This window comes from Sturnira hondurensis, unplaced genomic scaffold, assembly GCF_014824575.4.
Source record: "Sturnira hondurensis isolate 20B ecotype Veracruz unplaced genomic scaffold, ASM1482457v3 Scaffold0017436, whole genome shotgun sequence".
NCBI lineage: Eukaryota > Metazoa > Chordata > Mammalia > Chiroptera > Phyllostomidae > Sturnira > Sturnira hondurensis.
This window is the reverse complement of record NW_028090067.1, coordinates 2,649,044-2,672,722: the sequence shown is the minus strand read 5'-3', so window position 1 is coordinate 2,672,722 and position 23,679 is coordinate 2,649,044. Positions and strand designations below refer to the sequence as shown.

At 44.4% G+C, this 23,679-nt stretch overlaps 1 pseudogene; it reads left to right on the top strand.

Moving 5' to 3' along the window:
* Positions 1 to 20,599: 20,599 nt before the first annotated feature.
* Positions 20,600 to 21,395, top strand: LOC119002431 (phosducin-like protein 3; annotated as a pseudogene).
* Positions 21,396 to 23,679: the final 2,284 nt, after the last annotated feature.

Below are 23,679 nucleotides of genomic sequence, written 5' to 3'. Positions count from 1 at the left end.
GAAAAAGAAGATCAAAACTATGAACATTAAAATGACAACAAACTCACAGCTATCAACAACTAAATCTAAAAAGCAAAAACAAACTAAGCAAACAACCAGAAACGGAACAGAATCATAAATATGGAGATCATTTGGCGGATTATCAGCTGGGAGGGGGAAAGGGGAGAATGGGGGAAATGGTGCAGGGATTAAGAAGCATAATTGGTAGGCACAAAATAGACAGGGAGATGTTAAGAATAGTATAGGAAAGAGGGAAGCCAAAGCACTTACATGCACGACCCATCGAAATGAACTAAGGGGTGGGGATTTCTGGAGGGAGCAGAGGGGAGCATAGGGGGGAAAATTGGGGCAACTGTAACAGCCCAATCAATAAAATATACTTTTAAAAAACACCGTAGTCTTTTAAAAATGCATTTTAAAAAGCCGAAACTACCACCAAAAACCTCGTCTTTCCCCTACACCGCCCTCACTCAGGACCGCCTCACTTCCCTGCGGTCCTTCCAAGCCCGGCTTAAAAGGACCTGCTTACACCACCAGCACTCTACCCCCTCCTTCCCCTCTCTGTCGGCCTCTGTCCGACCCCTTGGCTAGAATGCTCTTGTCCACATCACCAACAGTCCCATGCTCCCCGGTGCAGTGGGCACTGGTCCATGTCCCCTCAGTCATCACAGTGGACCACTTCATAATAGGCCACGATGGTGCGGCAGCTCCTGGGTGCCACGCTTCCTGCTCCTCCTCTCACCCCCCTGTCTCCTCTTCAGCTTCCACCTCCTCTGTCCACCTCTCAACATCAGAGTCTGGTCATAGGCCCCCATCTTCTCCATTGTACTCCACCTCCGTTATCTTGGCCATCCCATAACCTTCGACACCATCTCTACCATGGCAACGTCTAAAGTCTCTTCTGTCCGCAAGACTCATATCCAACTGCCTACTTGACATCACCACTGGGATGCTTCCCAGGACTTTAAAAACAGAACAACACTGTTCACTGTTCTCCACCAACAGACCCACCACCTCAGGACAGTCCACTCCATCTCTCCCCTGGACCGTGTAACATTTCTGCACGTGTGACTGTCCCCAGTCTCTTCTCTACCCAAGCCAGAGTGATTTTCTATCTTTCAAAATTTGCACCAAACTCTTGTATTCTCGTTTCCAATATATTAATTAATAAAAACAGACAGACAACTGAAAGCAGGGTCTTCAGGAGATATTTGTGCACCCATGTTCAGGACGTCTTTAGTCACAATAGGTAAAAGGTAGAAGCAACCCAAGTATCCATGGACAGACGATTGCATAAACAAACTGTGGTGTGTATACTCAATGGAGTGTCATTTAGCCCCCAAAGCAAGGAAATTCTGACACATGCTACAACAGGAATGAACCTGGGGGACATTTTGCTAAATGGAATTAAGTCTGTCGCACACATGAACTCACACAAAACCTGTGTAATTCCACTTCCATGAGGCATCTAGAGTAGTCAGATTCGTCGAGACAGAAAACAGGATGGTGGTTGCCAGGGGCTGGATGGAAGAGGGTGGGAAATCGTTGTTGAGTGGGTACAGAATTTTAGTTTTGCAAAATGAAAGAATTCTGGAAATTGATGGCACAGTGATGTAAATGTACTTAACACTACTGAACTATACACTTAAAAAGTTCAGCTACTAAATTTGATGTTTTGTGGGGGGTTTGCAATCAAAAATAAAATAGAAAAACACAAATTAGCTCATGCTTCTCCCTTGCTTTAAACCTTATGATAGTTTCTGATTTCTCTGAGAATAAAATCTGAGTTTCTTACTGGTCTGGAAGACCCTGATGACTTCTGCTTCCCTGTCACCCCCACCCCTGCTCTGAGTCCCCTGCTCTGGGTCCCCTGCTCAGCCACTCCAGCTGCCTGAGACAGGTGCCCAGGCTCTGTCCTCACATCTGCCCACAGCAGGCTCCTTCATTCTCCACCCTGAGCTAACATTGCTGTTCCCTCAGACAGGCCTTCCCTCGCCAACCTGTCTGTAGATTTCCCCATCTTTCTATGTGTCTGTCCTCTGTTTAGTTCCTGCAGGCCACTTTTCTCAAAGTGCAATCGCATACTTACCTGTTTACTGTCTGTGTCCCACTAACATGACCACCACAGCCCCCCCTCCAGATGCTAAGCTCCAAGAAGGCAGGAAACAAAGTTGTTTGTTCTCCTCACATGGCTGGACACACACTCAGCATCCCACATGTCTTTGCCGATGAGTGAATGAGTCCCTCACTTTTTTCTCCGTGTAGTAACAGAGCAGTGAGCCTGCCATCTGGAACGAAATCCTAGCCTTTTAGCAGTTGTGGGACCTAGGGCAAAAGACTTGAACTTCAGGTTCGAATGGAATATCTTGTAAGGTAGTTGGGGAAATTACTATGTTAAATACATATGAAGTGCTTGCCGCTCATATATATTGACAATTTAGTACCTAATATTACTATGCTTTATACCTTTGGGGAATACTATCGCTTTCAGGGTGGGGGCGTGCAGAGAGGTCACAAATCACTCTGAAAGTTTGATTAGAAACACAAAACCTTTCCGCCCTGGCCATGTAGCTCAGTTGGTTAAAGGTTGTCCCTATACACCAAGGTCGTGGGTTCAAACCCCGGTCAGGGTACATGCAGGAATCATCCAATGGATGCACAAATGAAACAACAAATCAATTTCTCTCTTCCTCTCTCTCTCTCTCTCTTTTTTTCTCTCTAAAATCAATAAGTAAAATTAAATATATAGAGGCTTCCAGTCAAGATGGCAACATAGGTAGACGGGGCCCACCTCTTCACACAACCACATCAAAATCACAACTAGAATATAGAACCATCACTCAGGAATGTCAGAAATCAAGGTCAATGGAAGTCTGGCAATGATAGAATTGAAGAAACCACATCCATCCAGACTGGTAGGGGGGGTGCGGATGTGGAATGGGTTGGCCCCACAGCCACATGGATAAAAATTTGGGAGGGATATCTCGGGGGCGAGGAATCCCAGCCCCACACCAGGCCCCACAGCCCAGGATTCCAGTGCCAGAAAGATAAGTCTCCACAAATTCTGGCTGAGAAAACCAGTGGGGATTGAGTTGGTGGAGGGTGACGCCGCTGAAGCCTTAAGCAGTTTCTCTTGCAGAACCCATACGCAAACTTACCTACTCAGACTTCCTCCTTCTGAGCTCCAGCACCAGGGTGGCAGCTTGAAGGGCACCAGTGGTACACAGGGAGAGACTGAAGTATCTGGCATTGGGACAAGCAGAGTCCATTGTCCCTTTGCTGAGCCCTCCCCCCACAGAGCCAGTGCTGGTGCCATAGCTGGTTGATTCCATCAACCTGGCTAACCCGGTGTTAGCCAAGGTGTGACCCACTTCGGAGATCCAGAGACTCTACCCCAACTAATGTACAGGCCTGCCCAAGCTGCTTTTCCTTAAGAACGGTTGGTTTTGTCTCCTAAATCCTATCAAACAAGCAACAGCTGGCTTCAGTGAGCCCTAGGAGCAGCCAGATTACAGTCACAGCTTGGCTTCACCTGGGAACCTCCAAGCCCAGCACAAGTAGCAGCCATCTCAGATTGCTTTACAGCTCAGGCAGGGTGCCCCAGGCAAAACACAGGTGGGTGTTGACTTGGCCTGCACCACCCGGGAAACCTAGGACAGCTACAGACCATGTTGGAGCACCACCCAGTGGACAGCTACAGACCAAGTCAGAGCACCCTGCCCCTGCACAGCAGATCCTCCACAGAGAGAGGAGATCGGTGGTAAGCGGTCACAGCCAACCCTTGCAGGTGACTGGGTTGTGTAAATCCCTCCCATTGATGTGCCAACAGCAACCAAGGCTCAACTACAAAAGGAGGGTGTACTCAGCCCACACAAAGGGCACACCTTGAGCACCCAGCTTGGATGATGGGTGAGGCTGTGCCACTGGACCCTACAAGAGCCCTACTACATTAGGCCATGCTACCAAGACATGGAGTCAAAGCAGCTCTACGTAATATATAGAAACAAATACAGGGAGGCTGCCAAAACGGGAAGATAAAAAAACATGTTCCAAATGAAAGAAAAGATCAAAACCACAGAAAAAGAGCTAAATGAATTGGAGATAAGCAATCTCCCATTGCAGAGTTCAAAACACTGGTTATACAGATGCTCAAGGAGCTTAATGAGGACCTCAGCAGCATAAAAAAGACCCCGAAATGAGGGATACACTAGTTGAAATAAAAACAACTTACAGAGAAACAACAGTAAAGTGGATGAAGCTGAGGATCAAACCAATGATTTAGAATATAAGGAACAACAAACAACTATGCAGAATAATAAGAAGAAAAAAGAATTAAAAAATTGAGGACAGAATAAACAGCTTATGGGACAACTTTAAGAGGTCCAATATTTGCCTCGTAGGGGTTTCAGAAGGAGAAAAAAGCAAGAAATTGGAAATCTGTCTGAAAAAAAGTGAAAGAAAACCTCCCATTTGGTTCCCAGTCAGGGAATCCAACTGGCCTGGGTTGCAGGCCAGTTCACAGCGGGAGACGCACGAGAGGCAACCATACATTGATATTTCTCTCCCTCTCTCCTTCCCTTCCCTCTAAAGGTAAATAAATAAAATTTTTTAAAAAGATACATCATTATTAAAAGGCCAAAGGGCAAAAGGTTAAAGATAAAGAGAGACTCTTAAAAGCAGCAGGAGAAAAGAAGTTAGTTACTGGACAGTTGTCAGATGGGAGGGGGAAGGGGAGAATAAGTGAAGAGGTGAGGGGATTAAGAAGTACAAATAGGTAGTTACAGAATAGCCATGGGGATGTAAAGTAGTGTCAGAAACGGAGCAGCCAAAGAATTTATACACGTGACCCATGGACAAGAACAATTGGGGGGGATTGCCTGAAGGTATATGCGGCACTGGGTGGAGGGGGGTAGAGGGAGGAAATGAGGACAATTATAATAGCATAATCAATAAAATATAGTTAAAAATAAAAATGAAATGGAAATGGTAAAAATATGTATATATCTATAACCTTTCTCTAGATAGAAAAATCAGCTAATACAACTAACCATAGGCACATGCAGTCTTACATATAAATTCTAAATGTTCATTGACCACCAGAAGACTGACCAGAGAGTTACCAGGATAAGAACCCTGAATATAGGGGAGAAAAACGAAGTTAATATGACGAAAGAACTGAGGACTGGATAGTGTTCAAGAACGCTTGGAGGGAAATAACTCTAACCAGACTACAGGTCCAGGCAGGCATGCTCAGTACTACAGTGCCCTCTGGTGGTGGTCTGTAACTATAGCATAGGACTCATCCCAGGGAAGAAAACAGGATTCTGTGAGAAAATGCTCCTGAGTCCCTCTCTCTGTCTCCCCCCAGTCAGATGGCTAAACAAATCAGATGGCTTCTGTCCACAACCATCTTCCCCACAGCGCATATCTTAAGCATTTAAAGTCTCCCGGAGAAGTGAACTGTTTCCAAGGACAGTCTCATCAATGGGTCCTCAGGAAAATTGGCAGTTTCAGGGGGAAAAGCGATATATGTTTTTCCCTGCCTTTCACAAATGTGAAATATGGCATTGATTATGGCTGTCGGGAACATCTCCTTGTTAGTAATTACTGCATTTCTTCCCTGGCTGATGTGACTCAGTGGATTGAGCGCCCGTGTGTGAAAAGTCCCCGGTTCAATTCTTGGAATTTGGGCTGTGCCTGGGTTGTGAGGCGGGTTCCCAATTGGGATCCTGGGAGAGGCAACCAATCAATGTATCTTTGGTGCATAAATGCTTCTCTCCTTCCCTTTCTCCCTCCCTTCCCCTCTCTCTAAAAATAAATCCTTTAAAAAACAATAATCATTGCATTTCTTATACTACCATCTTAAAGGTTTCAGAACAGCTTTAATTAAGAGGGGCTTTTACCTTGGCTAATCATATTTTCCAGGCATAGGCATGTTTTTGGTTATGTTTTGAAATGCACTTCATGTGTCTCCAAATTACAAAAAGTCACTAATGGCTTAAATGTGCTTTGCTGACTTAAGTAGCAAGGAGAATAATAGTATAGATCTAACAAATCAGAACAACATCATCCACAAACAGTGACCAGAGTTTCGGTGGAAATGTGTGTCTGTATGTGCGGGGACAAAGGAAAACTGATCATTTGCACAACAAGCAAAAAGAAGCCGCAAACAGGAACTGCCATCAAGATTATCTGGACCCTGGGTTTTACTGACCATGCGCCTCTCGTTCTCAATATATATCAGCTGTGAAATGTCAAAACACAGCTGGCAGTCATCAAAGTGTCTGTATTGGTTACAGCCAGAGCCCACTGATTTTTCCAGAGTAAACACCAAATACCATTTCCCAGAATACAAATTTAATTTTGGGCTAAAGACAGAGAAAGTTGCCCTGGTCTGTGTGGCTCTGCTGGTTGGAGCATCATCCGTCACCAAAAGGCTTTGGGTTCGATCTCCAGATGGGGGACATGCAGGAGGCAACCAATTGATGTTTCTCTATCTCCTTTGCTCTCTCCCTTCCTTTCTCTCTAAAAGCAATGAAAAAGCGTCCTCGGGTGAGAATAAAATAAACTAAGACAGAGAGAGGCACCAAGAACATAGCACAGCACTCAAAGTGGGACTCATTCCTTAAAACAAATACAAATCTAAGACTCACAGCAACACAGAAGCCAGGCAAACCAGCTGCGAAGTCCAGGACAGAAAGACCGAGGGAGGAAGCGGTTTTACCAAATGTCACCGCTGGGGGTCGCACAAAAACAGCCAACAATATGTAAGAGCAAACACCACAGTGAATGGCACCTAGCTTTCCGCTCTCCTTACGCTTAGCTAAAATCTTGATGTATAGACTGTGAAACAGCTTTCAGAAAGGGAGAGTGTATGCGATGGCAAAGAAGTCATTGGATTTTTATTCCCCTATCTCTAAAATTCCCTAAGACCAGAGAAACATTGGTGTTACTAGAGATTGTGAATGAAAAAGGCACACTGGAGTCAGAACAGGCAGAGTGTGGGCTTTAGGAGCAAGGAGGCAGGGAGTTGCTATTTTAACAAAAGAAGCCGTGCCTCTCTTGGCTGCAGTTTTTGTTCTGAAAATTGGAAATGATGATGTTAATAATAGTAATAATACTATTTCATATTTTGTGGTAAAGATTAGTGAAGAAATGCATGTCAAGCCCTGGCTGGTGTAGCTCAGTGGATTGAGTGCGGGCCTGCGAACCACACGATCGCGGTTCGATTCCCAGTCAGGGCACATGCCTGGGTTGCAGGCCAGTTCCCCACTCCCGGTTCCCGATTCCCGGCAGCGGACGCATGAGAGGCAACCATACATTGATATTTCTCTCCCTCTCTCCTTCCCTTCCCCTCTAATGATAAATAAATAAAATCTAAAAAAAAAAAAAGAAATGCACGTCAAGTGTTTAGAGCAATGTCTGGCAGAGGTAAACTACTCAATAAAAGTTATCTGTTGGAATTTCCTCAAACAACTAAAAATGGAACTGCCTTTTGATCCAGTGATTCTGCTGGGATTATACCCTAAGAACCCCAAAACACCAATGCAAAAGAACCGATGCACCCCAATGTTCCCAGCAGCACAATTTACAGTAGCCAAGTGCTGGAAGCAACCTAAGCACCCAGCAGTAAATGAGTGGATTAAAAAACTACGTCATAGCCCTGGCTGGTGTAGCTCAGTGGACTGAGCACAGGTCTGTGAAGCAAAAGGTCACCGGCTTGATTCCCAGTCAGGGCACATGCCTGGGTTGCAGGCCAGGTCCCTAGTAGGGGACACATGAGAGGCAACCACACATTGATGTTTCTCTCCCATTCTTTCTCTTTCCTTTCCCCTCTCTCTAAAAATAAATTTAAAAAAAAATTTTTTTAAAACTATGGCACATTTACACAATGGAATTCTACACAGCAGAAAGAAAGAAGGAGCTCCTACCCTTCAGGACAGCGTGGATGGAACTGGAGAGCATTATGGTAAGTGAGGTAATCCAGCAGGTGAAAGACAAATACCATGTGATCTTACCTTTAACTGGAACCCAATCAACAAAACAAACAAATGAGCAAAATAGAACCAGAGCCATGGAAACAAGGAACAGACCGACAGCAACCAGAGCGGGGTGAGCAGGGCAGTGGAGAGAAACAGAGGACAAATTGGGACAACTGAAGTAGAACAACAATAAAATATTCACTTATAAAAATAAAAAATAATTTAAAAAGTTATCTGTGATTATTATCGCCCCATCGATGCCAGTCTCAACTGTTTAATTCACAGAGAACCACTGAGGGTGCTCAATACGCCTCCTGAACCCTCCTGCACCCAGTTCAGTGTGGAAGGAAGTAGAAAACATTGTCACCATGATTCAAGCTGCAGTCACTAAGGATGCATTCTTTTCAACATGTTCACGCAGAAATAGGCAGCAAATACAAGAACTGCTTCCTCCTCCCCACACCTAGGAAGTCTGCTGACTCTAAAGGGCAGAGGTGCTCACTCGCATGAATTTTGTTTGTTGTAACATCTTTATTGAGATGTAATTCACATTCATAAAATTCATCATTTTAAAGTGTGCTCCTCGGGGGTTTCAGGTTTCACTATGTTGTGTAACCACCCTAATTATCTAATTTCAGAACATTTCTATCATCCCAGAAAGAAACCCTGTGCTTATTAGCAGTTAGTCCAAATTCCCTCGCTGCCCCCTCCCCCGGCTTCCTTCACTGAGCACACCATGCTTGAGGCTTATCCAAGTTGCAGCTTGTACCCGCTCTTCATTCCTCCCAATGGCTGACTAATATCCCACCATGTGTAGGTCCTATATTTTGTTCATCTATTCACCACCTGATGGACCTGTGGGTTGTTTCTACTCTTTAGCTATTGTGAATACGGCTGTTATGGACATGCATGTACAAATTACTGTGTGAACATGTTTTCAATCTTCTAAAATGGTTTTCTCTTAACTTTTTAAAAGGAGTTCATCATCACCAAGCCCTTATTTTATGAAATGTTAAAGGGACTTATCTAAGGAAAAGAAGATAAAAAACACGTGTACTAAAATGACTGCAAACTCACAATTACTAACAACCACACCTGAAATAAAAACAAACTAAGAAAACAACTAGAACAGAAACAGAACCACAGGAATGGAGTTCATATGGAGGGAGAGCAACAGGGGAGTGGGTGGGGGGAAGATACAGAGAATAAGTAGCATAGATGGCAGGCAGAAAATAGACAGGGGGAGGGCAAGAATAGTATGGGAAATGTAAACGCTAAAGAATTTAAGACACGTGGACATGAACTAAAGGGGGGAATGTGGGAGGGAAAGGGTGTGCAGGGTGGAGGGGAATGAAGGGGGGAAGTGGGACAACTGTAATAACATAATCAATAAAATATATTTTTTTAAAAAATTTATTTTATTTTAAATATTTTATTTACTTATTTTTAGTGAGAAGAGAAGGGAGAAATCGAGGGAAAGAAATATCAATGTGTGGTTACCTCTTGCGTACCCCACCCTGGGGACCTGGCTCAAAACCCAGGCACATGCCCTAGACCGGGAATCGAACCGGTGACCCTTTGGTTCACAGGCCATCCATTCAATCCACTGAGCCACAACAGCCAGAGCATAAAAAATGTATTTCATTATTATTATTATTACATTTAATCCTCACCTAAGGATATGCTATTTGATTTTTCAGACAGAGGGGATGAGAGGGAGAGAGAAAGGGAGAGAAACATCAATGTGAGAAAGAAACATTGATCAGTTGCCTCTCACGTGTGCCCTGACTGAGGACCAAACTCACTATCTTATGGTCTCTGGTCTCTGTGATGATGCTCTAACCAACTAAACCCCACCAGCCAGGGCTCTCTGGACTTTTAAAAACTTTTATTTATTTATTTTTAGACAGAGGGAAAGGGAAGGAGGAGAGAAACATCAATGTGTGGTTGCCTCTCGTGTTCCCCTGCTGAAGGCCCAACCCACAACCCGGGCACGTGCCCTGACTGGGAATTGAACCACCATCCTTTGGTTCACAGGCCCATGCTCAAACCACTGAGCTACACCAGCCAGGGCTCTCTAAACTTTCTGAGGAACTGTCCGACTATTTTCCATAGCAGCTGAACCATTCTACATTCCCGTAAGAGTTTCAATTTCTCTACATTCTCACCAACACCTATTTTCTTTTCTTTATTATTATACCTGTCTGAGTGGGTGTGAAGTGATATTCCATTATGGTTTTGATTTGCATTTCCCTAATAACTAATGCTGCTGAGCATCTTTTCATGTGTTTATGTGCCATTTGTTTATCTTCTTTGAGAAATGTCTATTCAAAAACTTGGCCCATTTTTAAATTGTCTTTTTATTGTTGTTATTGACAGTTCTTTATGATCCAGCTCTTCTGGACACCACACTCTTATCAGATATATTATTTGCAAATACTTTCTCCCATTCTGTAGGTTGTCTTTTCACTTTCTTATTAGTGTACTTCAACTCACAGAAGTTTTTTATTTTGATTATGTCTGGCATAGAATCATATTTATTTTTTCTTTGTTTATGCTTTTGATGTCATATCTAAGGAACATCACCTAATCCAAGATCATGCAGATTTGCACCTATGTTTCTTCCTGCAAGTTTTACTTTTAATTCTTACATGTGCATCTTTGATCTAGTTTGAGTAAAACTTTGTATATGGTATTAGGTAAGAGTCCAGTCTTCACAGAATGATTCTTTGAAAAAGTTATTCCTTCCATATTGAATGGTTTGGCATCTTTGTCAAAAATTAATTGACTTGACTTCCAGCCAAGATGGAGGCATAGGTAGGCACATTGTGCCTCCTTGTATAACCAAAATAAGGACAACAACAATTTAGAAACAAAATAACAACCAGAACTGACAAAAAAATTGAACTGTATGGAAGTCCAACAACCAAGGAGTTAAAATAGACACATTCATGCAGACCAGTAGGCGGGGCAGAGTCCGGTGGCCAGCGGAGAGGGGTCACAGAAAAAAAAGCGGTGGCACTGGGCGCACAAGAGGGCATCGGGCAGACCCTGGGCACGTAGGCAGCAGCCGGCAGACCCCAGGCGCAGGGTGGCAATGGGCAGAACCAGCGAGGTAGCTATTGTGAAGCAAAGCAATGCTCACAAGGCAGCTGGCTGACCGGGTAGTTCTACATTCACAGGCAGATAAACCAGGCGAAACTGGGGAGCAAGACAGAGTGCAGAACCCAGGGCTCCAGCACCAGGAAATAAAGCCTCAAAACACTGACTGAAAACTCCTGTGGGGGTTGAGGTGCCAGGAGAGACTCGCAGCCTCACAGGAGAGTTCATTGGAGAGACCCACAGGGTCCTAGAATGCACACAAGCCCACCCACACAGGAATCAGCACCAGAAAGGCCCAGTTTGTTTGGGGGAAATGATGGAAGGGACTGAGGTCCGACAGAGAGTGAAGCAAGCACCATTGCTCCCTCCCTGACCCCGCCCCCACATACAGCATCAGAACCCAGCAACTGGGTTGCCCCGCCCTGATGAACACCTAAGGCTCTGACCATCATATGTAACAGGTGCGACAAGACAAAAGAAAATGACCTGAACAAAAGAACAGATCAAAGCTCCACAGTAAATACAACAAAGTGATGAAGAGATAGCCAACTTATCAGATACTCATAGTCCTGTGAGCACTGGTGATCAGGATGCTCACAGAATTGGTTGATTTTGGTCCCAAATTAGATGAAAAAGTGAAGGCTACACTAAGTGAAATGAAGGGAAATACTCAGGGAACTAATAGTGATGGGAAGAAAACTGGGCCTCAAATCAATGGAGTGGACCAGAAGGAAGAAAGAAATAACCAAACAGAGAAGAAGGAAGAAACAAGAATTCAAAGAAATGAGGAGAGGCTTAGGAACCTCCAGGACACCTTTAAACATTCCAATATCCGAATCATAGGGGTACCAGAAGTGGAAGAGGAACAGCCACAAGTGGAAAATTTATTTGAACAAATAATAAAGGAGAACTTCCCCAGTCTGGCAAAGGAAATAGACTTCCAGGAAGTCCAGGAAGCTTAGAGAGTCCCAAAGAAGTTGGACCCAAGGAACAACACACCAAGGCACATCATAATTACATTACCCAAGATTAAAATGAAGAAGAGAATTCTAGAAGCAGCAAGAGATAAGGGGACAGTCACCTACAAAGGAGTTCTCATCAGACTGTCAGCTGGTTTCTCAAAAGAAAGAGACAGGGCAAGAAGCGGCTGGAAAGAAGTATTCCAAGTCATGAAAGGCAAGGACCTACATCCAAGATTGCTCTATGCAGCAAAGCTTTCATTTAGAATGGAAGGGCAGATAAAGTGCTTCTCAGATAAGGTCAAGTTTAAGGAGTTCATCATCACCAAGCCCTTATTATATAAAATGTTAAAGGGACTTATCTAAGAAAAAGAAGATAAAAAACGTGTATAGTAAAATGATAGCAAACTCACAATCATTAACAACCACACCTAAAACAAAAACAAATCAAACAACTAGAACAGGAACAGAACCACAGAAATGGAGATCACATGGAGGGTTAGCAATAGGGGAATAGGAGGGGGAGAGGGGGAAAAAGGTACAGAGAATAAGTAGCATAGACGGTGGGTAGAAAATTGATGGGGAGGGCAAGAGTAGTGTGGGAAATGTAGAAGCTACAGAACTTATGACACATGGTCATGAACTAAAGGCAGGAATGTGTGTGGGAGAGGGTGTGCAGGGTGGAGGGGAATGAAGGGGGGAATGGGACAACTGTAATAGCATAATCAATAAAATATATTTTAAAAATTAATTGACTTTATATATTGAGTTTTAAAATTGGGAAGCATGAGTCCTCCAACTTTGTTTTGGTCATTCTCAGTTTCTTGCAATTCTATACGAAATTGTCTTCTGTGTACAAGACGATGAACACAGATGGCCTTAGATGTATGTAAACTTTCTTACATTTTTTAAACAATGTTTTAAAGCGTACAAGTCTTGTACACCTTTGGTTAAATTTATCCCTAAGTATTTCATTCTTTTTGATGTTATTATAAATAGAATTGTTTTCCTATTTCACTTTCAAATTCTATACTCGTGTGTAGAAATGCAACTGTTTTTTTAATATTGATTTTGTGTGCTGCAACCCTGCTCTAATCAGTGTTTTTGTAAATTCTTTAGGATTTTCTCTGTATAACATTGTGTCATCTGTACATACAGAAAATGTTGCTTCTTTTCTTCCATTACACTAGATTTTGAAATGCAGGGTGACATTTCGTGACATTGATAATGTTAATAAGGAGCATTTCTCCAACTGCTGATGGCATATACCTGAGTGAGGTGTTAGAACCCAGGTCAGGATCAACACTTCACAGTTTTACTGTCAGGGATACGATGTCAGGATTTCTTACAGCTGAAACTCTGGCACGACTGCAGCCTCAAGGTTTCACTATTTCCCAACACTTGAGGGTTTTTTTAGAAAGAAATAAAAAACATATTATTGAGTGTACTTTTAAACCACTGTAATAAAATAATAAACTTTGTTATGCATATTTTACCACAATTTTTTTAAAAACTTGAAATTATACATCAGAACAAAAAGTACTTTCCAAAGCTGAACAAAGCCAAGGATTACACAAGAATCCATTTGCCGACATCCCAAGTTAAAGCAGTAAGTCTTCCAACTTCTGAACATAACACACTTGCAGACTCAGACCCTGGTAGTTCTGCAAACCACCTCCATGAGAACATTCTCCCTGGTTCTGCGTTCAAGGTTCATCTGCTTCTCCAGGACTATCTGATGAAGGGCTTGAGGCCATTCCTTAAGTTTTCCTAATTTAATAGAACAGTCAGGGCACATATAGGAACCAACCGATGAATGCATGCATACCTAAGTGGAACAAGAAATCTCTCTCTCAATTCAATCAGTAAAAAAAATGTTTTTAACTGACTGAATACGAGACTTGGGCTGAGGCCCAAACTATCAGACAGCAAACTGAGTATAAGCACTTTAGCAAAAATTACAAATAGTATCTTTCTTGTTGATTTAAAACAAAACCATTATTATTTTTTATATTTTATTACTTTCTTTTAAAATGTGTGACAATTTTTTAAAAGATTTTATGTATTTATTTTTAGAGAGAAGTGGAAGGAGGGAACACGTGAGGGAGAGAAACATCCATGTGCAAGACAAGCATCAATTCCTTGCCTCTCACACACTCCCAACCAGGGGCCTGGCCCACAGCCCAGGCGTGTTCCCCAACTGGGAATCGAACTGGCAACCCCTGGGTTTGCAGGCTGGCACTCAATCCACTAAACCACACCAGCCAGGGCCAATGTTTTAAATTTATCAAGAATGTGGGCAATTCATATGTAGCAGACACCCATTAAAGGGTCTATGGACGCCAAAGTTTAGTAGAAAGTAGATTTAGAAAGTGCACTGGACTGTGAGCCGAGAGGCCTAGATTCTAGTTTTGTCTTCACCTTGGTCATGTTTATCAAATTCTGTAAGTCTTTGTCTCCCTATTTTAGAACAGACTAGTATTTCCTCCCCTGACTTCCTCACAGGGCTTCTGAGAAAGCAAATGGGGAAATGGATGCCCAAGTGCTTTGTAACCTTTGTAAGTCTCTGCGCAAATATGTGAGCTCAGATAACCTTTTTAAAAGCCATCTGTTCCTTTGGCTTCCCTTTCTTTCCACTCCTTTGTGTATGTCCCTACAAGTTGTCGGACTGTTCTCTTGCCACCACCCCCGTTTGGCTTTGTCTATGACCCCCACCACCATCTGGGGGTACAAACTCCGCTTGTTTCGGCTGAAGAAAGTTGGCCCGGTATCTTTCTCTACCTCGCTCTACCTCCTCCGTGCCCCAAGGTTCTCTGTGGATCTCTCTCCATCTCCTGGGCTTCTTTCCTACTTATTTGGATGGAGCATGTTTCTGATCAGCTTGGAGCTGCGCAATTCTGTCTCATTCACACACACTGCACATACCCCCAGGCCCATCTACAGACATCTGTCCCTTAACCCCATTCAGCATCTTGCCCCATTCTATAGATAAACTCTCTCCCCCATCACCTCTGCTATAGGCCAGGAAGCTCTGCAGGGTTCTGATCCAGAAAAGGGGAGAGGACAGCCCCACCCTGCCAACCCCACCCTCTCGGAATGGATTTATGCTTCATTGTAGGTGACAACCATAATAAAAGCAGGTGGCTGAGTCAGAGGGCAATGAACAGGATTCTTCAATAACAAAGTCGCCTGACACATCTCCGGGAGGCAGGGCCTTGGATTTCTTGGTTTGGCCTCTGAGAACCTCCTAGAACGGTAGAGCTCTCAGACTGTGATGTTAGGTAATGCCAACGAGCACAGGGAAATTATTTGCCATTTTTCTGTAGTTCTTTCTCAAGACCCCAACCCCACCACCACCACCACCACACACACCAAGTTCCCCATCCTGAGCTTCTTTGCATTCCACAAACTCACCAGGCTGTCTCTTGGCTCTTGACTTTCCTATTTGAGCTTCCAGTTCCCTGAAACTCCCTCCTTCTGCTTACTTAGAAAACACCTATTTGTCCTTCAGATTTCAGGCCCCTTCAGTGTCAGGAACCCCATAAAAAATGGAATCTTAACTTCCCTCTCACTTGAGTAAAGGTTGAAGATGCAGGGCGCTCTCCCTGGAGTTCCCCGGCCGGCGTCCCAGGCTCCTCCCCACTCTGCCAGCCCCACAGTGGCCCTGTCCACCTCATGGTCCAGGATGGCAGAATCTGCATTCTGGCAGCGTGGTGGAGGCAGGAGAAAGTAGAAGGAGCCGAGGGTTGTGCTGTCCAACAGGTCGTTAAATTCGCCAGGAGTACTCGGCACAGCTGGGAGGCGATAGATTCCACCATTGCCTCCTTCCTGAAATATTCCTGCTTGCGGTAAAGGTAGGGCTGGCAGAGTGGGGAGGAGCCTGGGACTCGGGCTGGGGACTCCAGGGAGAGCGCCCTGCATCTCCAACCTTTACTCAAGCAGGAATCTCTCTTCTCCTAGGCTCTTCCTCGTTCCACTATTCCGACTTTAATAAACGTCCTCTAAAAATCACAGAAGAAGGAGGAGGTGGAGGAGAAGAAACAAAAGATTCAGAAAGAATTATTGACCCTCCCCCTTACCTGGCTAAAATAATTCAGATAGAAAAGCCTGGTTAAAGGATTATAATACACACTGAAATTGGCAAACAGGGAGAACTCTAGCAAAGCCTGTTTGTTGCTTTTCCCTGTGTGTCTCTTTGTTTCTGGAGGCGGGGGACTCCCTCCGCCTTAGTGTGAAGAGGTTAGTTTATCAGATACTTTTCTTACCTTAAGCCAAGATTGGGGCACTGTGAGGCCACAGGGTCTTTGCTTCTGGCCAAAGCTGAGGGAGGAGTAGAGCAAAAGAGGAGGTGAGCGCTCCAAAGGTACATTTTACCTTCTTAGAATTTCTTGGGGCAGAGCTTGGAGTCAGGTGTCTGAACACCCAGGTCTGGGCTCTGACCAAGGCCCCTCTTGCTCTTCCCGCCATCAGTCCCCAGGGGGCTGTAGAATCTCTGCCAGGCCAAAGGGGCCTCTGTGGCTCAGGAATCCCTGGTAGGTTCCTCAGCAGGTGAAGCTAAGGCGATGACACTGAGCCCCCAATCAGTGAGATTGGCCCCCACCCCTCTCTTCTCCCATGCAGCTCAGGCCTTAAAGAATGACAAGAACGCAACAAAGTGAATGCTCTCCAAAGGTGTTTTATTCCATGGCTGTCTACCTGTGCCCCATTGCACCCAGGAGCCACAGGCTCCCCTAGTGGCAGCCCCTGGAAATGCAATGAAATCTGACTTGGTTTCTGGAGCTGAGAGTAGACAGGTCCCCAAGTCCTGCTGGTTGATGTCCTTGGCAGACGACCCCCCCCCCCACCGCTTCTGCCCAATAACCTCCAGCAATGCTGCTCTGAGAGTCTGTGCCTTTCTTCAAGTGGCTCTGATCAGTGTCAGTGTGGTCACTTCCTTCAAGCCCCATTCGCTCCAAGCAATCACCTGATCTCCTATCAGGTCTGTACTGACACTGGGTTTCTGCCGCCTCAGCTTTAGGGTGAGCAAAAGTGCATGCAATTAAGGGGTTTAAGGCTCTGGGTCAGTTTTCAGAGTTAGAACAGGCCCCCTCCCTACCATGGTCAATCACTACTAGCTCTGTGGGCCTTAGCACTTAGGGTCACAGCCAGCCCTTGCTCAGCGCGGCACATGTATTTTTTGGCTGACAGTCTCAGCTCATCTAACTATGACACATGGTGCCCAGCCCAGGAAGATGGGCAGATACTTTACTCTTAGAGTAAATGCTAAGACAACAGTCCTAAATCGTTATTTCTCATTTAATTTGATGACCCTGATTTTCAGGAAGTTCTTTCGCACGTCTGACCCAAATACCTCCATCTCAAGCTTAATGTCATTTCCTCACACTCTGGGGAATATAAATGACCCCCTCTTTGGATAATTAAACCGCAGTTTGGGTCACTTTAGCAGGCTCCGGAACCCATCCTTCAGAGACCCAGGTTCACGGTTTGGGTTCATATGGACAGGCCCCTAGAGCTCAGTGCCCATCCTGTGTGCCAGGCAGTATGCTGGGTGCTCAGCATGCACTAGTCAACGCCCTCCCCACTACAGCCCAGACACTCCCGAAACAGGCACTCCTGGTACTATCCCATTTGATAGAGGGGAGACCGCGTCTCCGAGGTAAGGTAACTTGGCTAAGGCCACAAAGCCAGCATACAGAACAGCTGGGATCCAATCCCCACACCTAACAAGGCTTTTAGAGCTGGCATTTGGTCCACCCATTCGCCTCCAATCAGGAGGCCTCTGTGAGCCCTTAGGCCTGCTGTCTCCCTCTGTTCTTGCTCCCATTTTACGTTGGTCTCCACCCGATTGTGCATGAATCCTTCTGATCCTTTAGTCATGGCCTAACGCCTCCCTAGTGTTCTTTGTTCCCAGGCCAGTTCCTCACAAGGGTTTTGGGGTCAGGTGGACTTGAGTTTTCTAAGTCTCCATCCCCATCTGTGAGATGAGAATAATTGTACTCAATTTTAGGATCATGATAATAATCCAAGCACCCTTTTTAATAAAGCAATCACTCTGTGCAGGCATAACTAAGCAACTGGTGCTTCGTTTCATTTAACCCTCTCAAAACACTGCGAGTTAGACGTTGCCCACCTGTTGACAGATGAAGAAGCCAACTCAGAAAGGTTACATTCGCCCTCCACGATGGCGAAGTCAGCGAGAAGAAAAGCCAGGGTTCAAACTCAGATTGTCTCCCTCCAAAATCACTATCTTGTAGGAAAGAGAAGTTGGCTTGCTATGGGTAAGCCTGCCACATGGCAAGAAACCCAAAGAAAATTGACTGCCTAGTTTGGATCCTAAAGGTCATCTCAGCATTCAAAGAAACAGAAATCTACCTCCGAAAGCCTGGAGAAATGGCCTTGATATTTGCTAAAGACTGTTGATCTGGAATGCAGCAACATTTTCTTTTAAAAAAAGTTGTCTTCACATGTCACTCCCTGTCCCCAAAACATCACCCCTCATAGCATCTGTCCAGACCCCTCCCACCCTCCTCTGTCGCCCTCCAACCCCTCTTCCTTCTCACTCCCCTCCCGCAGCTGCATCCTCTTTCCTCACAGAGCCACCAACCACCGAACCACCGCCCACCCCCCCCACCCCACCCCCATCCTCCCTTTGACAGTGCTGCCCACCCTGCTCCTCGGTAAAACCAAAGACTTTTTTCCTGGAAACCCACCATGCTCAAAAGGTGGGTAGTGAGCCCAAGTAAGAATTGAATGTGACTGTCAGTGGCGTGTTGGGCTGTCAATGCAGACTCAAGGCAGGTAGAAAGAAATCCTAAGGGGCCGAGTAGACAGCTGAAAAGAGCTTTAGAAAACTACTTTCCTCCTGGGCCCCGCCTTCCACCTCTCTATCTTCCCCCTCCATCCGTACCTAGGAGAGGGAGGAAGAAGCGAATTTATTTGTCCCTCTTTACCAGCTGACTCAATTCTGCCCGTTTTACCTTTTATAAGACCCAGATCAATTCCTGCCTGACCCTCCCGACCCTCCAGTCCACAGCATCATTTCCTATCATTGCTGTTACCATTTGTCTTGACTTTGTTGTTATTGGACTCTCCATGGTGGGTGTTTCATCTCCTTAGCTATGCTGTAAGCTCCTTACAAGGATCTTGTCCCTTCACAGAGTCCATCGAGGTGCTGGGCACATGAATTCATGGAACTTGAAATAGGTACTAATAAAAGATTTGATAAGGATGTCGTTGTGGAATGATGGTTAAAGTCTGGCTCTTAGGGGTCTGCATGCTGGCTCCATCTCTGTGGTAGGTTGCCCCCCACCCCAGGTTTCCATGCCTCTGTGGATCTGTGCCAGGTGGCAGCATCTTCCCACAGTCTCTCTGGGAGAGGCTTGGTGTTGCCTCGGCCAATAAAGTGGAAGAAGTGATGAGGTACTGGCTCCAATCTTAGGTCCCAAAGGCTCAGGTGCCTTCATTCTCTCTCAGATCTCCCCAGCATCATGAGAACAAGCCCAGGATAGCTTCCTGGAGGATGAGAGGCCATGTGGAGGAGAGCCAAGTCATCCCAGCTGAGGCCATTCTAGGCCAAGCAGGAAAAAACTGACGCAGGGCCACAAATGCATGAGTGAGCCCAGCTAAAGTCAGCCTAGCCTGGCCCAAATTAGCAGAACCTCCTAGCCAATCTGTAGACTCACACACCGATGTAAATACTTATTATTAGTCTATTATTAAAGGTTTACTGGATGTTTGTTATGCCGCATGTACATGGCAATAGATAAATGGTACAACCATTTACCAGCTGTAAATTAAAATGTTTAATTTATTAACAATTTATTAAATTTATTAAAAATTTGAAAAATACCCTGGCTGGTGTAGCTCAGTGGATTGAGCACGGGCCTGAGAACCACATGATCGCGGTTTGATTCCCAGTCAGGGCACATGTCTGGGTTGCAGGCCAGTTCTAAGCAGGGGACTCACGAGAAGCAACCATACATTGATATTTCTCTCCTTCTCTCCTTCCCTTCCCCTCTAAAGATAAATAAATACAATTTTTAAAAAATTTGAAAAATAATATAGTGACTTTTTGTGTACCCCTTTCCCAGATTCATCCATTATTAACATTTTGCTCCACTTGCTCTCTCTCACACTCTCTTCATAGCCTTAGAACTGTTATTAGTATAAAATTGATCAAAACAGAAACATATTTTAAATTCCTCTTAAACTTGGAGATTTAATGGGATTGTACTTCCCCAATAAGATGGACAGAACATCCCTTTGACGTCCCCCGATTTTTTCAGAAAGGGGGCGTAGTGCAATTGTTGAGCTCAGGTATGGAGCCCAACAGCCTTGATCTGAGTCCTGGTTCTGCCACTTATTAGCTGTGTGGCCTTGGGTACATTATTTAATCTCTCTGCAAACTCTTTCTAATACTAGTATCTACCACATGTGGTCATGGTGAGGACGAAATAACTTAGTGTTATAAAGTGCTTGGAATATTACCTGATAGTAAGTATAATTCGTGTTTATGATATAAATAGAATGCATCAATGAACAAATAATTAGGACGGGCCTGGCTTGAGCAGTCGAGACAAGATGCAGGACCCCAACACAGACACTGAGTGGAATGACATCTTATACAAAAAAGAGCATCTTGCCTCGAAAGAAAAATTTGGATGAACTGGAAAAGGAGGCAGAAGAGGAAGAACAGTGAGTCATTCAGCAATCAGTTGTGAAAATGTATGAAGATACGACTGTGGAAGAATGGGAGGATAATGAAGATGAATTTAATGAGGAAATTAACGAGCTACTGACATGTACAGGCAGCAGAGGCTGGCTGAGTGGAAAGCAACTGAACTGAAGAGTAAATTTGGAGAAGTTTTGGAGATCTCAGGAGAGGATTATGTTCAGTAAGTTACCAAAGTTAGAGAGGGCTTGTGGGTGTTCTTGCACCTTTACAAACAAGGGACTCCCCTCTGTGCCCTGATAAATCAGCACTTGAGTGGACTCACCAGGAAGTTTCCTGACATCAAGTTTATCAAAGCCATTTCAACACCCTGCATACCCAGCTACCCTGATAGGAATCTGCCCACAATATCTGTTTACCTTGAAGGTGATATCAAGGCTGTTTATTGCACCTCTAGTGTTTGGTGGCATGAACCTGACGAGAGATGACTTGGAATGGAAATTGCCTGAGTCTGGAGCAATCAAAACAGACCTGGAGGAAAACCCTAAGAAACCCAAGGAAGACGCCTTGCTGTCCTTGGTGCAGTGCCCCACCCCCACGAGGAGGCGCAGCGACTTTGAGGAGGAAGACTGCGGCTGCGCGGGTCGCGGGCTAAACTTCCCGATGTCACAAATCATCTAGATTCTTTTAAAAAGGAAAAAGTAAATGAATCCTTTGGTTTTTAGCCTTTTATAATTATGTTTCAAATCTCATAGATCTCAGAAATATCATTTCTGGGAAGCCTATTCAATTTCTTAGAATTCTTTTTAAATTAGTATTTCCGTGAAATAAAAACCAACTGTTGGTATGACAAAAAAAAAACACACAAATAATTATTTATTGTTACAATAATCAGGACTCAGAGCAAATGAACAACATGAAGTGGTCATAGCACTCCTAAGTTGGTGGCTTCCCAAAATGTGTTAACAATTGTTGTTACGCGCGTTCTTTACAGGGGGATCACGTCCAAGTGGTGTTAGGTTAATCTAATGAGATCACGGCAGGAATATTTTTGGAATGGTAGGAACAAGCAAATGATGTGAGAACTCATTGACAGCAAGAAGGAGCCGTGTACCCAAACTAAACATAAAAGAGAAAATAATGTGACTTTCCATTATCCGATGATTTGGGGGTAAAATTAGTACAACTTTTTTTTTCCTACAAGGCAGTAAACGTTTACAAAAATACGAAACACTAAAGTGCCTCTGATGTATGTTCCTTTTACTTAAAAATGCCACAATCATCTGTTGAAAGTAAATGTGAAACTTTCACTTCCTCTTTTTTTTTTTTTTTGAAGACTCGCAGATATGCACATGAGAAGAGACCCAGACAGGGTGGCTGAAAGTGCTGGGCAAGCTCTTTCTAACCACTGAGAACCGAGCAAGGGCAAGGAGCGCACTCAGTAGCTGATAGACATCGCCTGGGTGCTTTTTAAGAATCATGAATATGTCGAAACTAAACAGGTAAGACACGGAGCTCTACCATGAGTTTGTCACCTGCGTAATGTAAGGTACCATCGCTTTCAGTATTTCATTGCTTCGTGCTCAAGGGATTTTTCCATCCGGAAGCGGGCGCTGTTGGGCAGTTTGGGGCCAATGGAAATCAACGCCATCATCATGACTGCTGCCGCACTCTGTATCTGAATCCAGAACCTTCCAACATAGGCCAAAATATCTTCTTTTTAACTTTATATTCAACCCATAACAAAAATGCATACAGGGCAGAGAAGACCTAAAGGCCTACCACATGTCTGTGCTAATTTCATTAAAAGAGAATTCACCAAAACTGATATTTTGGTGTCTTTTTGTTTGGGGCCATGAAGCTTTGACATTCCAAGCATTACAGCTGAATGAAATGTGGGAGCGAGGAGAGGCTCAGGTAGACCTAAAGCGCTTGCCAATGGCATGGGTCATTTTGTAACACTACAATAACGAAATGAAATGATTCCGTTTCATGTTTGCCCTTACCAACCAAAAATAGTCCAACTTGCAATTTTCCCTCCATTTTACTGTTTTAAAATTTAAACACTAACTAAAAGTACAAGTAGAGAGGTTAAATAACATGATTCGTTTCCTTGTGTTTACATCCATGGTACTGGCATCGTGTCCTTCGAACGTACTGTTTAAGTGCACAGACAGCAGCAGCTCCGCGGGGATGAAGGGGTCCGAGCAGGAAGGTCGCTGGGCGGTTCCCCAAGCGGAGCCTCGGAGACTCACTCTGCAAAGGGGCCCTTGTGTCCCAGTTGGGGGTGCCAGGGGCCCACTGTATAACTGGTGTTTCCTGGATGAAATTCCAGGTAAAATATAATGCTTTTAAGAGAGTCCGTTGTAAAAAATGTTACTTTGAAGTTTATCTGTTATTGAAAGTGGGAGGGTGCAAAAACATAACTTTTCTACCACCTTCTAAATTCCTTTAGCTAGGATAATAATTAAATTAACAGGAGACAGATTAACAGAGGGGAAATGTCCAAAACCTATTACGATGCACATGTGGGGGTGCCATAATATATGAGAACCAAAGAGGCTTTAGGCAGGTGACGTTTATGTGCCATTCTGGACAAGGGAGGAGGGGGACAGAGGTCTGGGATTTCAAAGGAAAAGGCAGGCGTTGCTAAGCCTTTCTAATTAGCTCTCTTTCTTTGGAGCTCCCTGCTCCAATAACCCACAGAATCTTCCTTAACATAATATTCTAGGGAAACCACAGTAATCCATCAGAACTGGCCTGCAAGCAAGCTAAAACTTACATGGCGTGTTTGTCCTAAAGGGACAGAAACTTTTAGAAGGAGCACCAAAGAAATGCTGAAGATATAGTAGTGAACCAGGAAAGCCAAAATGAAGTTAGGGAAGAATTCCAGGTATTTAAAAAGCAAAGGCAGATGACAGAGTAGGTACATCCACCTAAATGTCGATTCTATCTGATTCTAGCA